This window comes from Lagopus leucura, unplaced genomic scaffold, assembly GCF_019238085.1.
Source record: "Lagopus leucura isolate 7727_CA_CO unplaced genomic scaffold, USGS_WTPT01 Super-Scaffold_100027, whole genome shotgun sequence".
In the NCBI taxonomy this organism is placed as follows: domain Eukaryota; kingdom Metazoa; phylum Chordata; class Aves; order Galliformes; family Phasianidae; genus Lagopus; species Lagopus leucura.
In genome coordinates this window covers 6,585,221-6,601,511 of record NW_024962278.1, presented here as the reverse complement: position 1 = coordinate 6,601,511, position 16,291 = coordinate 6,585,221, and the positions used below count along the sequence as shown (strand labels likewise).

The following is a 16,291-nucleotide window of genomic DNA, read 5'->3' as shown; positions in this document are numbered from 1 at the left end:
ACTGCTGCTGGCCACAGCCCTGCAGGACACAGGCAGATTGCACTGACAGTGCTGGGGAGCTTACATGTAATGATGTAGCCTGTGCCAAGGCTAGCACTCCCTCTTTTTCACAAGAACTAAAGCAGGCATTTATAAGTTAGTTATTTTCCCCAAGAGATTCATTGCTGGCCAAAAAATACATTTTAAATCCACTGCTGTTGGCAGTGTGAAGTGCTGTGTTTGTGTAGATATTCTGATGATACCTTAATACCCTATTGCTTCTCTCCCTGATCTATGGGACTCGGTACATTCTGCTCTTCATGTCACTGTTAGTTTAAGAAAATTGGACCCTAATCTGCTTTCATAAACAATATTTTCTCCCTCTGAATTGCATAGCTTTTGGATGGGATCCTCTGAGGAGCAGACACAGCTCTTTGAGCTCAGCCTGCAGTTCCTCAGGAGCTGTCACTGCTGCATGCTGCTCTGCCAACCACTCCTTGTGCAGGTTCATCCTATCTTACTTTAGAGCTCTTCCAGTCCAAAAGGGTGAAGGAAAAGCTTAGAGAATCTACACCGTGATCAGTGCTGTAGCCCTCCTGTAAGATTTTTCCCTGAGGGCAATAAAGTATGAAAGACCTTTTGTTTCCCTAAGGTGCCTCTGCTAAGAGCATTCTTGGGCCGCAATCCTGAGAGCTGTAAGCACACCCACCCTACTGCACCATCACTAAGGCTGGATCTCCAAGCAGCTTTCTTCCTCTTTTTTGGAGAGAAATGAACCATCCTGCCCAGCCCTCAGGTCGTCATCCTCAGGAAGCCAATATCCAGTGCTGCAGAGCTGAGAGCTTGGCTCTGGTAGCACAGGCATGTGGGAGGGTGTGTTGGTGTTGAAACTATTCCTTCATCAGCATCCAATCTGTTTTAAAAAACAAATGAAATTCTTATGAGATGTGATGCATTGTTTAATCAGCAGGGAACTGGTTTACAAATGAAAATGCATGGCTGTGCCAGATGCAAAACTCTTGCAAATAATTCAGCAAATGCACCAGGAGGAAAATACCCCAGAGCAGATCTTCCTGGTGGGGAAAATGAGATTCCAGTCCTCTTTAAACAGAGAGCATTCTGAATGGGTATTCAAAGATAGCCAGAGCAGAGCTACTGACAGAGGCACTGACCTGCTTTCCTCTGGAAGCTTTTTAAGCAATAACTTGCACTGCTGCAAACCTCAAAGTTCGAGGCTCTTTATCTCTGAGACATGGAGCACATCTCCACCCCAGCCAGACTGAAGCTGGCTCAATCCCTCTCTAATACCTCTGGTATTTGTGAGAGCCATGAAATAGATTGCAAACCCATGGTGGCTGCTGCAGTTGCTCAGAGGGCAAGCCACAGGGAAAGCCACAGCTCAGCAAACTTCTCCATAAGGATCTGGTCCCTAGGCTCAGTGTGGAAAGCAAGAGCTGTGATGCCAGGCGTACTGCCTGATGGGGCTGCCCTAACAAGCTGCATCACCACCTCCACTCTCCCAGCTCAGTAGCTGGAAGAAGGGGCAGCTCTTAGTTTGTCTGCACATGGAATAAGATCAGTACAGGGAAAAGCCTGGAAACAGCGAGACAGTGTGACCCCACACGTACTGACATACGTAGAGAGACAGACAAGTTATGTCTGAAGCAGTGGAGGAGATCCAAGCATTTTTTCATGTTCTGTATCCTGCCTTTCATGTCTTCAGCAGTAGGAGAAGTGTTTTCTTTACATTTCTGCCTGGAAAAACAATTATGGATGGTAATTACATTGACCAAGAGGTGGGACAGGAGCTGGCCAGGAACAGCTTTTCTTTGCTTGTAAACAGGAAGGCTCAACCTTTCCCACCATTCTCCATGTTCTGGAGATGGAGGTGTCATGAGGATATCAAGGAGCTGGAAAATGAGACCTCAGTGGGAAAACCAACGTAACATAGAACTGAACAAACAAGCAGCATGGAACAAAGGAGCCAGCACTATCTAGGAGATATCATGCTCCTGTCCTGCTGCAGGACATGGGAAGGGAGAGGACACCCCAGCATCCCTCTGCAAGTTGTCCAAGATTTTCCTGCAACTGCCCTTGAGGAGCAAGGAAGCACCCACATCCTTCTGCCTTCCTCATATTGCAGGGATGGCAGAAAGCTGGAGGACTCTGAGCTGGCAGTGAGTAGATAAGTTGTGTGCTGTTCTTGTATACTGAATAAACCAAGTAATTTTCCAAAGCTCTTTAAGATAGCACCGCCTTTTTAATTGACTCTATTTTAAGACACCCAATTCGCCCCCACATCCCTTAATTAAACCCATAGCTGTTTGGTGTAAGATACATTAGAAACAAGGTAAATATTTTTAAAGTCAGGTTTCCATTGCATTCTTTTCTCCAAAAGTGGCATCCTGTCCATTAAGCTGTGATTCACTGTGCCCATACTGCCACAGCACTGAGCAGCCATATTGATGTCCAGTATTCCTTCAGCTTCTGCAAAGCATTAAATTTTGCTTTCTAGGTGTCCTGGGCTTATGTGGGACCTTCCTTTATGCTTCCCCTCCCATCGATCAGAGAGTGGAGCTGTGGAAATGGAAGCGTGTGCACTGGGGTGCAGGCTGCACAGATAGCAGGTATGGATCTCAGTGGGGACAACTGGAGACTCCAAAGATGGAAGGTTTGTGATGAAGGGATGCAGCAGGGGAGAGGTATGGGATGCTGTGCCTTAACACAGCTTTAGAAATGAGATCTAGAGGAGATGTAAACCTGGAGAGGAAGATGATGTGCTAGGTGAACAAGATGCCACCGATCCTTGCTTGTTTTGATAACCCACTAAGGCCTGTCCAAATTGTGCTGAAAACCAATTTCCAGCAGCTGAGGATATTTGTCCCTTTCCAACCTCCACCTCCGTGCTTACACCAGCACAAAGTTTTAGAGGATGTTATGAAGCACACACAAGAAGAGAGCATCCAACTGCGAGAAACTTCCCATGGCAAAGTTGTTTAAATGCTGTTTATGCAACCAGCAGCTAAGGACATGTCCTCATCTGTATCTTTTGAGACAGTGCAGTTCCAGGTCCTGGAACTGCAACCAGCACTTGCTGAATAGTGAAACAAATGTTCTGGCACTGAAGGAGACTGCCCTCCTGCAATGGGAAAGGAAGCTCACTGCTGAGCAACTGAGATTCACTGTGTGCTTCTTGGGAGCCCCTGCCAGAGACACTTCCCATTTTACAGGGCTTTTTCTTCCCTTCCTAGTGTTCTGAACTGTCTTTGTTCAGGAACCTCAAAAGAGCCTGGTGCTAAGAATGCTTTCTGTGCTGCCTGGGAGCAGAGAAGAGCCAAGCAGCTCTGCCTGGCAGGACCTTCCCTGCTGCAGCATAAGGCAGTAGCTGCAGAGCAGCTGCCTTGTGCCCACGTAACACTTCTCTTCTTGGTGTATATTCCTTCTAGGAAGTAAAATGATCTGCCTTTTATTTCACCCCTCATTCTCCAAAATTTCCCATTGGCTGAATGGTTTGTAGAGCATCTTGGATAGAATAACCATACTCCCTAATGCAGCTCTGATGGTTCTGGGCCATACAGCATCCCATCATTGGAAGTTTCCTTTTGATTGCTCTAATCCCCATTGAGCAAATGGTGTGCATTTTTGAAGAAACAGCTACAACAAATGAGCAGCTTTGGTAAGATGGGTAAGTCAACACTTACCCACTGTGCTTCTTTTCAGTCTGAGGCAGCTGGTCTCAAAACAGCTTCCTTGATTACCAGGCCATTGCCCACAGCCATAAGTTGCTTCCAGTCATGCCTTAGCAAGGTTACTTTGCACACATGGTTATTGCAACAACTCTGTCATTTTTCTCCAACTTTCTGATGTGATTGGCTTTCATGAAGTGTTCTCAAACATGATAAAAACCAGAATAAATGGTGCAGGATTTAAGGTTACCCAGGGTCCATTTCCTTCACTTCCCCCATCCACAGGTGTAATGCTATAATGTGATGGAAAGTACAGTGATAACAGCAGGATGGAAAAGCATTTGGCTCAGCAAACCAGGACAAACCCAACTGAAGCAGCCATGAGAGAAGGAGGAGAAAAAAAAAAAACCTGCTTACCTTCAGAAGGCCTCAGATAGGCAGAGATCTCCAGCAAGATGCCCTCACCTCCACTGCCAAACCTTAAATGAGGTCTGGGAAGGGGTGGATCCTGGCTCCATGTCTTCTGGTCACTCAGGTACATTGCATGCACCTGAGCTCCTCTGGGTTGGCCCTGCCTTCCCACCAGGTGCTCAATCACTGCTTCAGGACATGACTTAGCATTTCCACTACAACAGCTAACACCAGACCACCCTCTCCCTCCAGACTTCCATCCCCAGGAGCACTGATTCTCTTTTTCAGATCTCAGCTATCTGATCTCCCCTGGTTTTCCTCCATTACTCGTTTTCTCCACTACTGATGTTGTGAAATTTTTGGATAAAAGCTGTTTCTTAAGTTATGTAACATATAGCACAAGCAAGATCCTGATCCTGTCTGGGGCTTCTGGGCATTATTATAGCACAAATGGAAAGCAGCAATAATGATGGCTCTCAGACATGTGAAGAGAGAAGTCTCACGAATCATCCTATGGCTGAGAACTGCACGGAGGCACTGGGCTTGACATGTATGGCTCACAGGCCTATGCCAGCTTCTAGCAGACACCTGCACTGGTCCTTATGAAGGGAAGAATAAGCTCATGTTTATTGCTTATTTTGTGTGCTGTGCTTGCTTGTTTTCCTACCTCCTGTATGCAGACTGCATCCTGGAGATATTAGTGCCAATCCAGATGGATTTGCAAGCTGATGTTGGCCAAGGCTCCATGTGCCACCATGTGCCAGTGGATGTCCACTGGACACAGACAATTTCTGATGTTTCTCCCCCTGTTGCCGTCTGACCAGTGACAGATCTGGCTTTCACGAGAACATGCCAAACCATCACTGGCATTAACCAGGAAAGAGTTCAGAGATGTAGCTGCTGCACAGCAGACGCCTCACTTGGTTGCAAAAGCTTCTCCAGAAGCAGTGAGTTTGTTGTGCCTTCCCACACAGTTTATGCACTAGCTCAGGTCACTCATGGCAGTCTAAAAGTCTTCTCAAATTATTCATGGGTTATGTGGAGAGCAAATGCACTGGGCAATGGACTAGATATTCCCTCCTAACTCAAATGATTCTATGATTCTCTGAGATTCACATGTCCAGGCCCAGCAATCCAGTACATCAGTCTTGGCTGATTAGAAATGAGATTATAATCTGAATGTCTTCATGACATCCATAAGGGATGTAGGGGAGCCACCAAGGATTTGTCCCCTCAGGATGCTTCTGGAACTAGGAGTCAGCTTCCAAAGTTTTGACAGTTTTGAAGGAAACTAATTCATTGCAGCAGCAAAAATCCTTCAGGAGACACTCACAGGGCTCTAATGTGCATTTAAGTGAGTAAATAAACAGGAGTTAATGCACACCTACACTTCATCAGTAGCCAGTGGAAGAACAGGTAAGGGATTTCGGATCAGAAATACTGCCCAAATATTTGGAGGCTCGATGTAAAATCCATTTCAGCAGGCTAACTCACTCACTGCTCCTTCCTTAGTTCATTTCCAGATATATGAGCTCATTTTACAGTCTAATCCTCAGCTTTCAATTTTTGCTTGTCCCAGAAGAACAAAGGTCTGTGGTTTGAGACACAGTGTGCTCAAAAGGACTTGAGCTTCCCTGGAAAGGCAGACACGTGCAAAACTTCAAGGATTCACTTCTAATAAGGCATCCTGCTAAGTCTATCAAAACCAGCAGGAGCTTTTCCACTGACTTTAATGGACTTTGGAAAATGCCCTGCATCACAGCAAGGAGCCTTAATCTACTAAAATATACCATCTTAAAGCAAGCACCACGCTCTTTCTCAGAGATGAGATATGTGAGCAATTCGGGTGGCCCACAGTGGTCCTTAGCTCGTGGTGCTCATGGTGGTACTGTACTGGGAGTGCAGACTGGTGGCACTGGGGTAGGAATGCAGCAGGGACTGCATGGTTATGATAACGGGCTGATGCCACATGGGTGGAAGACAGCTGGGAAAAGAAGCTGCCTAATATCTTCCTCCTGAGCAATTTATTTTGATGAAATCCATCAGCTATGCAAGGTGAAAGTCAACAAATTTCATGCCAGGCTGATGCACATTTTGGGAAACAGTGACCTGTAGGCCCAGTGTCAGGGCCATGAACAGAAGCAGGTAGCTCTGGTGGTCAGGAGCACTGGCAGAGGGTGCAGAGCCCTGTGTGCACTGCGCTGGTCTGTGGAGGCTGGGCTGGTTTGTGTGGCTGCAGCTATGATTCATTCATCCGACATGTTCTAGTGCCAAAGCATCATTTTCATGAGCATTAAAGAACATGAGGAATGTTATGAAACACCCCTCCTTCCTATTTCCTCAGGAATAAACACCAGTAGTCACATAACTCCTGCTGTTCTTTTGTGCCTTCTCATGTCTGAGCTAATAGAAGAGGTCAAACACAGTAGCTGTATACCCTAGGTGTGGACATCCCTCCAGGAGCCAGACATTCAGGGCTATTTATGGACCCTGCTCAGAGGGAGGGGAGGGCAAAGAGGTTTGCTTTCAATGAAAACAGGCAAGGCAACCAGAAATATTCCCTGCAAATTTGAGTGAATACCATCATGGGGGGTTATCAAAAAGGAGGGCTTCTTTTTAGGAACTTTATTAGGCAGGCATCACAAAATTCCTTGAAGGTGGGGTTTGGAGGATGGAGCAGGGAGAAATACATCTGAATAATTTGTTTGCAAAGTACCTTAGATTCACAGAAATCTCTCCCTAGAGCCCAGCATTCCCAGAGCTCATACTGCTGCCTGGCTATCAAATAAGCGGGAGATGTAAAGAGGAGAGTTTTGGCTTCTGGCATGAGAACAGATGATATTGTTCCCACTTGATGTGAGAATGAAAGGCCCAATCTGTATGAATGACAGAGTGAAAGCGGGGCTCTTAAAACCCTCCTATTAAGATAAATGTAACTCTCACTTTAGGAGCCCTCCCTTGCTGCCAGCCAGACGAAGTGCTCAGATAGGCTGTGCTGCATGGGAAGGATTTGAAAGAGCAGAGAGGAATGCCTGGCATAGCTCATTGCAAGTAGAGGGAGAGGGCTTGAGAGAGAATATGGTGGTGAGAAGGAGAGAGGGCACATCAGGAAAAGGGGCTGTAAAGAGTAGAGGAAGGAGAATTAAGAGGGAAAATACTGTGTTATCTTGTTCTGCTGTGTTGCTGCTGCAAAAACAACCTGCAAAACTGGAATCTGTGGAGAGGAGGAAGAGGCAAAGTGGTGCTTCAGAATTTATCAGTGTTTCCTTGGGGAGCAACCCCACTTAGGATGCTGACCTACATGCGGCTTTGTTTCCCACATCACTTTTTGGAAAGCAATGGAGTCACTTAAATGTGAGCATTTAGTGCAGCAACCCCCAAGTGCATTGAGATTCTGGGCTGCAAGCTCCCAGGCTGCTGATCCATTTTGGAAAATGGTACCTTAAAGTCATTCTGCAGTTTCACTGAAGCTTAACGTGGAGATGGATAGTTTGGAGGATAACAGCTGAAAACTGCACTTAGAGAATGCTGCGAGTGAAATGAGGAGCCCAGAGTTGTTTGAATATAGAAAAGAAATCTCCTTCATTGTCATGCTCACAAATGAGAACAATTAAACTGCTGCCATTCTTAGGTTGACGTTATTCCCAGGGGTCTCAGTGGCAGCCTCATGGAAATGTCTGCAGACCTCAACAATTCATTAGTGACAGCATAAATTATTAATTTCCTCCAAATGCGTGCCTGCTGAGCGTGCCTGAGGAATTCCTGCCCGCAAACTTTAAATCAAGCAGCAAGGGAGCAGACCACGGCTCTCCCAGCCGCTGAACCCTGTTCTTTTTACACTGGTTGTGCACTCAGCTCTGTGTGCTCAGCAGTGAGTTGAGCTGCAGGGATGTGCCGACACACCAGAGGGTTTTCCAGCCATCAGCCCCAGGGGCAGGACCTGCTGCAATCCAGCTGGTTGATGTGCTGGTATAAACTGCGTGAAAATGACAACTCTGGGTTGGCTTTTCTCACCCCTCTAATAGCAGAGGAGGTGCTAAGCCTCTTGTTGTGTCTGAAATACCATCCCTCATCCCAACAGCCTTACATGGGAATTGCACGCCAGCTATTCTCAATTATTTATTTCTGGGCACTGCTCTCTCCTTGTAAATCAAGAAACGATTGGTCTGAAGACTGCGTGTGTGGTCTTTTAAATAGACACTCAAAAAGAAAAGGTTAAGCACTGAAATACACTTCAGTATCTCAGCTCCTCAAACAACAGCATGGGATAGCCACGGCCCCATGGAGGGGCCACCAGGACCTGTGTGTCTGGCCCACTTTGTTCCCCCTCCATCATCTCCATTCTACACCCCTTGAACTGGGGAAGCCCAAAGGGCCCAGCCCATGGCCAGAGCATCGCCCCAGAGCATCGGGATGTGCCATGGGATTTGAGGGGGTAGGGGGGGGAAGAACAGCCCTGACTCAGCTCTGCAGGTTGTGGCTGAGCAATGAGCATTGCCAGGAGGTGTTCACACTGCAGTTTCTTTGGGGGAGGGAAGGGGTAGGTGCTGAGAGCAAGTGAGTCAGAGGCATGAGTAAATGTGAAACCAGCCAGTGAGCAGAGCTGCACCAATGGAAGCACTTACTCTTTCTCACACTTCAGATACGATTTTTTTAAAACAAAAACTAAATGAATTGAGTATGATATGAACAACAACCAAGCAATTTGTTTACCCACGTGCTTGCTGCCTGTGTCTCACAACTCTATTCTTCTGCAGCTTTGCCCATGGTACTGGTCTGGGTGGGATGAATACGAATAATATTTTAAATGGAAACATGTTTTTTTTGTGTGATGTGGCTGCACTTACATCCCTTGCAGCAAGCAAAGGAGGAGGGAAGAGCTTTTGGAGGGTTTGCAAGAAAAACAGGTGAACAGTTCCAAAATAATAGTGGCACCACCTTCTTCAGTGTTAAAAGGGTGTGTAGATTTCTGCTTAACTATTTAAGGTCTCTGTGTGCCCTTCTGCCCTGGTTCTTAGCTCTCCTCATGTAGAAGTTGACCTGAGCTGTCCCTGCAGTCAGCTCACAGCACAGCATCTCCTCAGGGGTCTCCTTGGGGTGGGAGCATTTATTGGCACCCTGGGAAAAGGGTAATGTGGCACTGAAGGACATGGTCAATGAGCATGGTGGGGATAACAGCTGGACCTGATGATCTTAGTGGCTTTTTTTCCCCCAAAATTATTGATTCTATGAAAATGGGCCAAAGGAAATGGGCCACATCTTCCAGTGGCTCTGGACTTCAGATGTGGAGTACTATGTCAAGAGTAAAACACTGTTTCATTCATGAAACTTCTCAAAAGCAAGGCCATGGGCTCTAGAAGCTTAACTCAACCTTGCAGAAACTGGTCACGGTGGGAGCACATGGCAAAATGCTGCACATCGGTATTTGGGTGTAGCTGGAGTTGGGGATTAGCAAAGTTCAGCTCAGTGGCTGACTGCAGGGCATTGGGAATGACTCAGCTCCTGTTCCATCAGAGGCACTCACACCTCATTTCCCTGCCCATCCTGCTGCTGCTGCAGTTACTGAGGGCACCATCAGCCAACTGAGGTCAATTGCAGCTGCATGGCCGACCCCCAGCCACAAGGCCATCCCTGATCTTGCACTGATAGACCATGTGCTCTCGATTTTTACCCTAAGCAGGGCATGCAAATGGTCCTGAGGACATCTATCCATAGCCATGCTCCTGGAGAGCACTGCATGCTGGTAGTGCTCCCTCTGGGTGCTGCTGAGCTGTGTGGGCAGGGGGAGAAGACAGACGGGGCTGAGGGTGAAGCTGTCATTCATCCTGCTGCCCTGAGAAACTTCCGTCACACCTCCTGCAGGGTTGCCCAACAGTTCTGTTCAATGCTTGGCTGTCCAAAGAACCGGCACTAATAGGAGAAATGTGGCTTGGTCTTGTTTTGTTTTGGTTTCAGCTGTGCTATTTAAAGAAAGACTGGAAAGCGAGAAGTCTGTTATCTGAGCTGCAGTGGTGCTTGATGAGATGTTTTACTTCTTCCTGCACCCACGTAGTCTCTCTGTCCCCATTTGTTTGCTCCAGTTTGTGTCGACCTCCTTGAGCTTTGGGTCATTCTCAGCTTGGTTAGAAGTGTATCTCACCTGTCCAGGAGGGGTTTCATTGCCTCAGGCTGTGACTCTCCTCTGTCACTACCCAGAAACAACGGCACTGAGCAGTGTATTGCAGGCAGCATTGGGCCTTGCTCTCCCTGTCAACATTTTAATGTTTTTTTTCCTGGTCATGATCAAATAGATGGAGGTCCTGAGGCTAGTAAGTCATTTGCAGGCTACAACCTGTGAAGTTTAAGGCACCGTTCTCTGTCCTTCCAGGCTGCCTTCCAATAGTAAAGTACTGTGTGTAATGACAAGCAGAAGGTAAACCTTTCAGATCCCTGTGCACAGAGCGCTTTCAGTCAGAGCTATAGGGCTTCCAGCAAACGGACTGAGAGCAGAAGGATTGGCCAGTAGCAAACTATTGGCATCCTTCAATGCAGGCAAAGTGTGGTTGCTGCAGTGCACATCTTTATCACCTCTGTGCAGCAATACTCTGGTTCCAAGGGAACTCACATCCTAGGAGAGCATTTCTAAGCTTTGGAGCTTTCATCCCTTTAACCTCAGGTACTTCAGGAGAAAATAACATCCCCAGCTTCCTTTGTTGAAAGAGAGATGGCAAAGTCTCTCACTTACTTTACCAGCATGGAGAGCAGCACTCCAAGTGAATGAAAAAAAACAATGAAAATGATCAGCTGCTGTGAGATGGAGAATGTCCTTAAAATCAGACCAGAAATGTCAGTCCTTCTTGCTCAGCTGTCTTTCGAGGTGCTCTACCTGTTGTGTGCCAGGGAACGTGCCTGCTTTCTCCAGTGAGAAGAAAATCAGAGGAACACAAGGTATGGAAGGCCTCAAGCTGTTGACATACGATGGAAAATGGAAGCAGCACAGATCAACCAGTGACTAATAGGGCACTGTAACCATCTGCACAAGAAGGGTGTACGCACCAACAAAAAAAGGAAAGCAATTAGGGGTATAGTTACGAGAAATAAAGTGACTATTTGGAGGAAAATATAAGCTGAATGTCAGGAAATAATTCCTAGCTGTGAGCTGCACTGGGCTGTGGAACAGAGTTGAAAGAAGAATGGGAACAGTTTCCTGAGCTGTTCAAAGCTGGATCAAACACTTGAGGTTCAAACCCCCTGTGGACCTGGCAATCCACCAGCTGCTCCTGTCTGAGCCTTCAGACTTGCTGTGATTGTTTTTAAAGCACTGTGATGCCAATGTCTACAAATCCCAGCTAAATTTCCACCCAACCTTCGCCATTTCATTTCTTGAAACTCCCAAACAAACCTTCAGTGCATTGAAACAGTGACTGAAAGGTCAGCCTCAAATCGCCAGCACTGATGGAGCTCCTCTGCCATGAGCTCTTCCTATGTATTGAATCCTTCTCTTGAAGTCGAACAAAAAGCAAAACAACTTCAAGTAATTATTTTGCCTTTATTATCCCTGCTGGAAGTCTTTTTTATTTTCTGATTCATTCGTGCCTGTGATTAATGCCACCTTGAGATCTTAAAGTGCCTCTCTGGAAAGACACAGCCTGGCAAGGGTAGCATGCTTGGTGTTCCCCAGCTCTGACAGCACCCTTTGGAGCTGACCTCATCTTGTCATCCCTTTCTCAATGTCCCTTGCAGTTCTGGCAGCACCATCTGGGCCCAGCAAGCAAAGTGCCACAGAAGCAGGGAAAGAAATGACCTCTTGCCAAACCTGGCATTGTGAAATTCAAAGCTCCAGGGGAGGATAGTAACATAATTGGTAAAAACAAAGGCAGCTCAGAATACGGAGTTTCTGTTGATCTTGAATTCTCTCCAGCCTGTTGAAATAGGCTGAACTTTAGCAGGAAAGAGAGATATGACTCTCAGAAAAACAGTTTGAAGAGACTGATCATCCCTGCCTGGCTCCATGCAGGGCCACTGTCGGGTGGAGGGACGGTGAGAAGCACTGAGAGCTGGTTGTTGAGGGAGAGCGCCCATGGCACAGTTTCTTCTACATGCATGTCCAAAGGGCTCAGATCAGGAAAAAACAGAGGAAATATGATTTGTGTGGTGCCTAGGTGCTTGATGCTGGAGATGAAGATCACATATTAGATCTTCTCTTCCATCTCCTCAGGAGTACAGGACTGGCTGGTTTCTAAACTGGCTCCCACCAGCATCCCTCTGGAAGACTGCTCCTCAGTCAGGCAGACTGACAGAAAACCTCTCTGAGCTCTGCCCATCCTGGCCCTGAGTTTCCTGGCTGTACACATCACACAGTATGCTCTCCTTGTTTACTGCCTGAAGTAAACACCAGATGGCTGTGTTCAGTGACTGGACAGAGGGTTTGTCTCTTTACCTCCAACATTCGTGTTTTGAATGGCCACAAGTTGGCTTTGTCCTCCATTTGCCTGGCCCCGCACCTTGTATCACCTCTAGAAAGAGCTGGCAAAGGTGGCAGCAGCTTGGGTTGGAGAAGGCAGAAACTGGGCCCAGCTGCTATTGAAACTGGACAGAAGATGGCTGTTCTTGGAGCATCCCAAATCCACATGAGACAGTTCCCAGGAATGACACCTGCTTGGGTTGTTTTCTTTTTTTTTTTCCCAGGCAGAAGTTGTCAAACCATGACAGCTCCCCTGATCACCTATTAACAAAGAGCCTTCCTGAGACATATGCCCCCCAGAGAGCAATTTTGGAAGGATTTCTTAAATTATTTTGAAGTACTGATGTGGGAAGGAGAACACAGACTGTTTCCTTGAATGGGAATTCCATCCCAGGCTGCTGAATACAGCCGCTCTAGGGATGTCTGAATTCCTCTGGTGGCTTTGGAGCAGTCGTAAAGGCTGACCATGAATTTCCCAATGTTGCCAAAGTGGAGATACAAATCATCAGTGACAAGAGAGTCTCTTGGGAAGGTGTGTGTGTGCATAAACGCACACAGGGTGCACTGGCAAGTATCCATGGATAATTCCCACCACACTCCAGTGAACTTTGCGCTGTTCACCGCACGTCATAGAAAGAGGCAATTAACGTTACTTAACATTTGGCTGTTTTTCCCAGATTAGATGTTGACTTATTTTGTGGCTGCATATATTCTTTGAAAAGGTTAAAGGTTTCCAGTCAGCTGGGACAGAAACAGAAACAGATTGCTAAGCCAACACTGAACACAGACCTTCTTCTGACTTCCCAATGCTGCTCTTGTGGTGTCTCAGAGTTCTCCTTTTCTTCTATCAGTTATGTTTTTAATGCAGAGTACCCTGTAACTGCAGAGTTAAAACGGATCGTTTCTGATGTTACTGATTTACAGCATTACAAACTTTAATCAAGTTTTTAATAGAAAATGCATACCTTTGAGGTATAAATGTGTCACAGATTTCATAACAAGTTACGTGTGAGAAATGCTAAACTGATGGGGCAAGCATCCTGATGGATGTGACAATGTTGTCCCATTTATGTATACTACTAATTCAATCAGACAGGTTGGACAGCTACAAAGACTTCAGGTGAAAGCTATTTGCATTTGTAGAATACAGAGCATCTTAAAAGGGAGGAAAAGCTCTGGAAGTCCTTTAGGACTGCTAAATCCAAAATATTTAAGAATGCACTGTGCTAAGAGACCAAACACGGGGATCATGCAGCAATGTGACCAACACTACTCAGCAACCAGCAACCACGCAGCATTGCCAGCAGGCACCTGCTGTGCTGAGAAGGATTTCAGTGTCTTGGATCACTCACTCAGAGCTGAGCCTGTGGCTGTGGTGAATTGCTAGTGACAAGCACACAACAGACAGCTGTTCAACACCTTGCGTGCTGGATGCTAAGAGCATCCCCGGCACTCAACAGCCATGCTCAACACTTGACCCACCTCTGTGCTTCTGCCCATGTCTCTGTGCTGTGCCATCACCTGCCTGGGCATTGTTTTCTACTACAGCGGGTGAGAGCTATGCTGAGCTCACCAAAGAGCCGAGCCCTTAAAAATAACAGGTTGTTACGCCTAGGTGGCCGTGAACTCTGTCCTCTTTGTGTCTGTAGTGCATCCCATCTTGACAGACAAGAATAAACCGAAAGCCCTTCACAAACACCCTTGCAGAGCAGAGAAAACAGCCCTTCATCAGGAAGCAGGCTATCTGTGCAGCAGATCTTGCAGCAGGCTCCCCTGCCTAACCCGGCCAACTCCGGGCTTCCCCTGGGAGCTGCACAGTGGTTTGGCTGGGGATGGTCTGCCTCTAGCTCACAACCTCACATAAAGAGCACTTCCAACTAGGGATCTTATGTCATGAGTGCTGGCCTGCTCCTCCCTCTTGTCCTAAATCCAGCTAGCATAGGGGTACAATTGCATCAGTTCATTAGTTAGCATAAGGGAATCTGGAGGCAAGGGCTGTGCTCCTTGCTGTGGTTCTCTGGAGGATCACAGAATCATGGAATTACAGATTGGTTTGGACTGGAAAGGACCTCAAAGGAAAGGACCTCATCTAGCTCCATCTTCACTGTCATGAGCAGAGCTGCTGACGAGAACGATTTCAATTTCCTTCTCCCCTCCTTTCTCCCCTGTCCACAACCTTCCCAGTATTGAGTCTGTAACTGAAGCACAGTTCCTGGAAGGGTCTCTCTGGAGTTGTTGAGGGACTGGTGTTCTGGTCTCACGTGGGCACCAGCACTAGAGAAACAGCTGGCTGGACTATCTGTCCAAGTGCTCTATTGCCATCATGTATATCCATTCAAAACACACAGCCTTTCCCTTTCTGCTGGTGCTCAGAGACATGAAAAAAAAATTGCTGGATTTGCAGTCTACTATTTTTGTCTTCAGATGTTTTTGCATTTTACTTCAATCATTGTGTATTGTGTCCTCAGCAAGATGACAGTTGCTCACTCTTACCAGCTGAACCTCAGTACAGTTTGTGCATGATCTTCAAGGTAGCAGGGAGAAGTTCCTTTTTAATTAAAGTCACAGTGACAAACCTATTTACCAAGGCTGGGCCCTGAACAGAGCTTGCTCCTTAGTTATTTTCAGCCTGGAATCCCCTATCATTTTCTATTGTGGTTTTCCAGCCAAAACACTGAGCTTCAACAGTAAGATAAACACAAACGCGAGCTGGAAAAGATCTACCTAATCTTGTCATCATCTGTTAGCAGTGCAACATGAATGGCTTGACATACGATATTTGTGCACCACGTTTTATCCAAAGTGTGGGTTCCTGCGCTTCCAGATGTTGCTTATCAGCTTCCCCGAGGAGTCCCTTGTGAGCACAGGAACACGCTCTGCTCCGAGCCACACCAGGATATGTCTGAAATACTTCAGTTGTCTGTAGTAGCATAACCGGATTTTTATCAATGTAACTGAGACAAGATTCCGTCCAAGATGTTCTAATAAAACCCAGAGTCTGCCCTGGGAACAAAGAGCATGTGATACATTTTTTCCAGCTCACTCAGCACTGAAAAGCTGAAATCAAGATGGTGCTGCTTGCAGACTGGTGGAGGTGCTGACATTCCTCATGCCTTTCCCATTACAGCTCCAGGGCTGCACCAGCCTCCTCACATCCCCCCATGGAGGCTTTGCAAGGGGTTGAACCGTGGTCCTGATGGACTTCATAGCTGCTTGATGAAATATGCAGCAGGGGCAGGGGGTCAGTGAATAGCAGGGAAATAGCAGGTTTGTTGTATGTACAGACACTCGTAGCCCTGCAATAAATAATGGCTTGCACAGTTGCACGTTACAGCTTCCATTCTGTTATGGCCTTGGCAAGGCCAGTTGTATTTTTTTTTTATGACCCTGGAGCAACTTATTCAAAAGCAGCGCATTGGCTTATGGTGCTTTACAGCTGATGGTGAATACATCCCCTATTATTTATGTTCTCAGCGAGTCCTTTGCCACGGCTTCCAGATATTTTGTAATTACCTAAGCAGTAATAACCAGTTCAACAGAAGGGAATCTTCATTAAATCTGCACACACAAAACACGTGTCAGGAGCATGGTCAGATTTTACCTGCCAGCAGCAGACCCAGACAAAATAAAACCAACCTACGTGGAAGTGCAAAGTGAAGCACACAATAGCACGTAGCTCATGCAGACGTGTCTCTGCCTTCTCAACAAAGGTCACTGAGCATCTCTCTCATCCACAGCACAGATGAAGGCACTTGATGATGATGATGATGAT

The 16,291-nt window shown here is 46.7% G+C and overlaps 1 long non-coding RNA gene across 1 annotated transcript; it reads right to left on the bottom strand.

The window, feature by feature from the left end:
- Positions 1 to 545: 545 nt before the first annotated feature.
- Positions 546 to 4,113, bottom strand: LOC122185200. The gene is made up of 2 exons (XR_006180786.1): positions 4,083 to 4,113; positions 546 to 892 (listed from the first exon to the last, which is right to left on the bottom strand). It is a non-coding gene; the product is annotated as an uncharacterized LOC122185200 (long non-coding RNA).
- Positions 4,114 to 16,291: the final 12,178 nt, after the last annotated feature.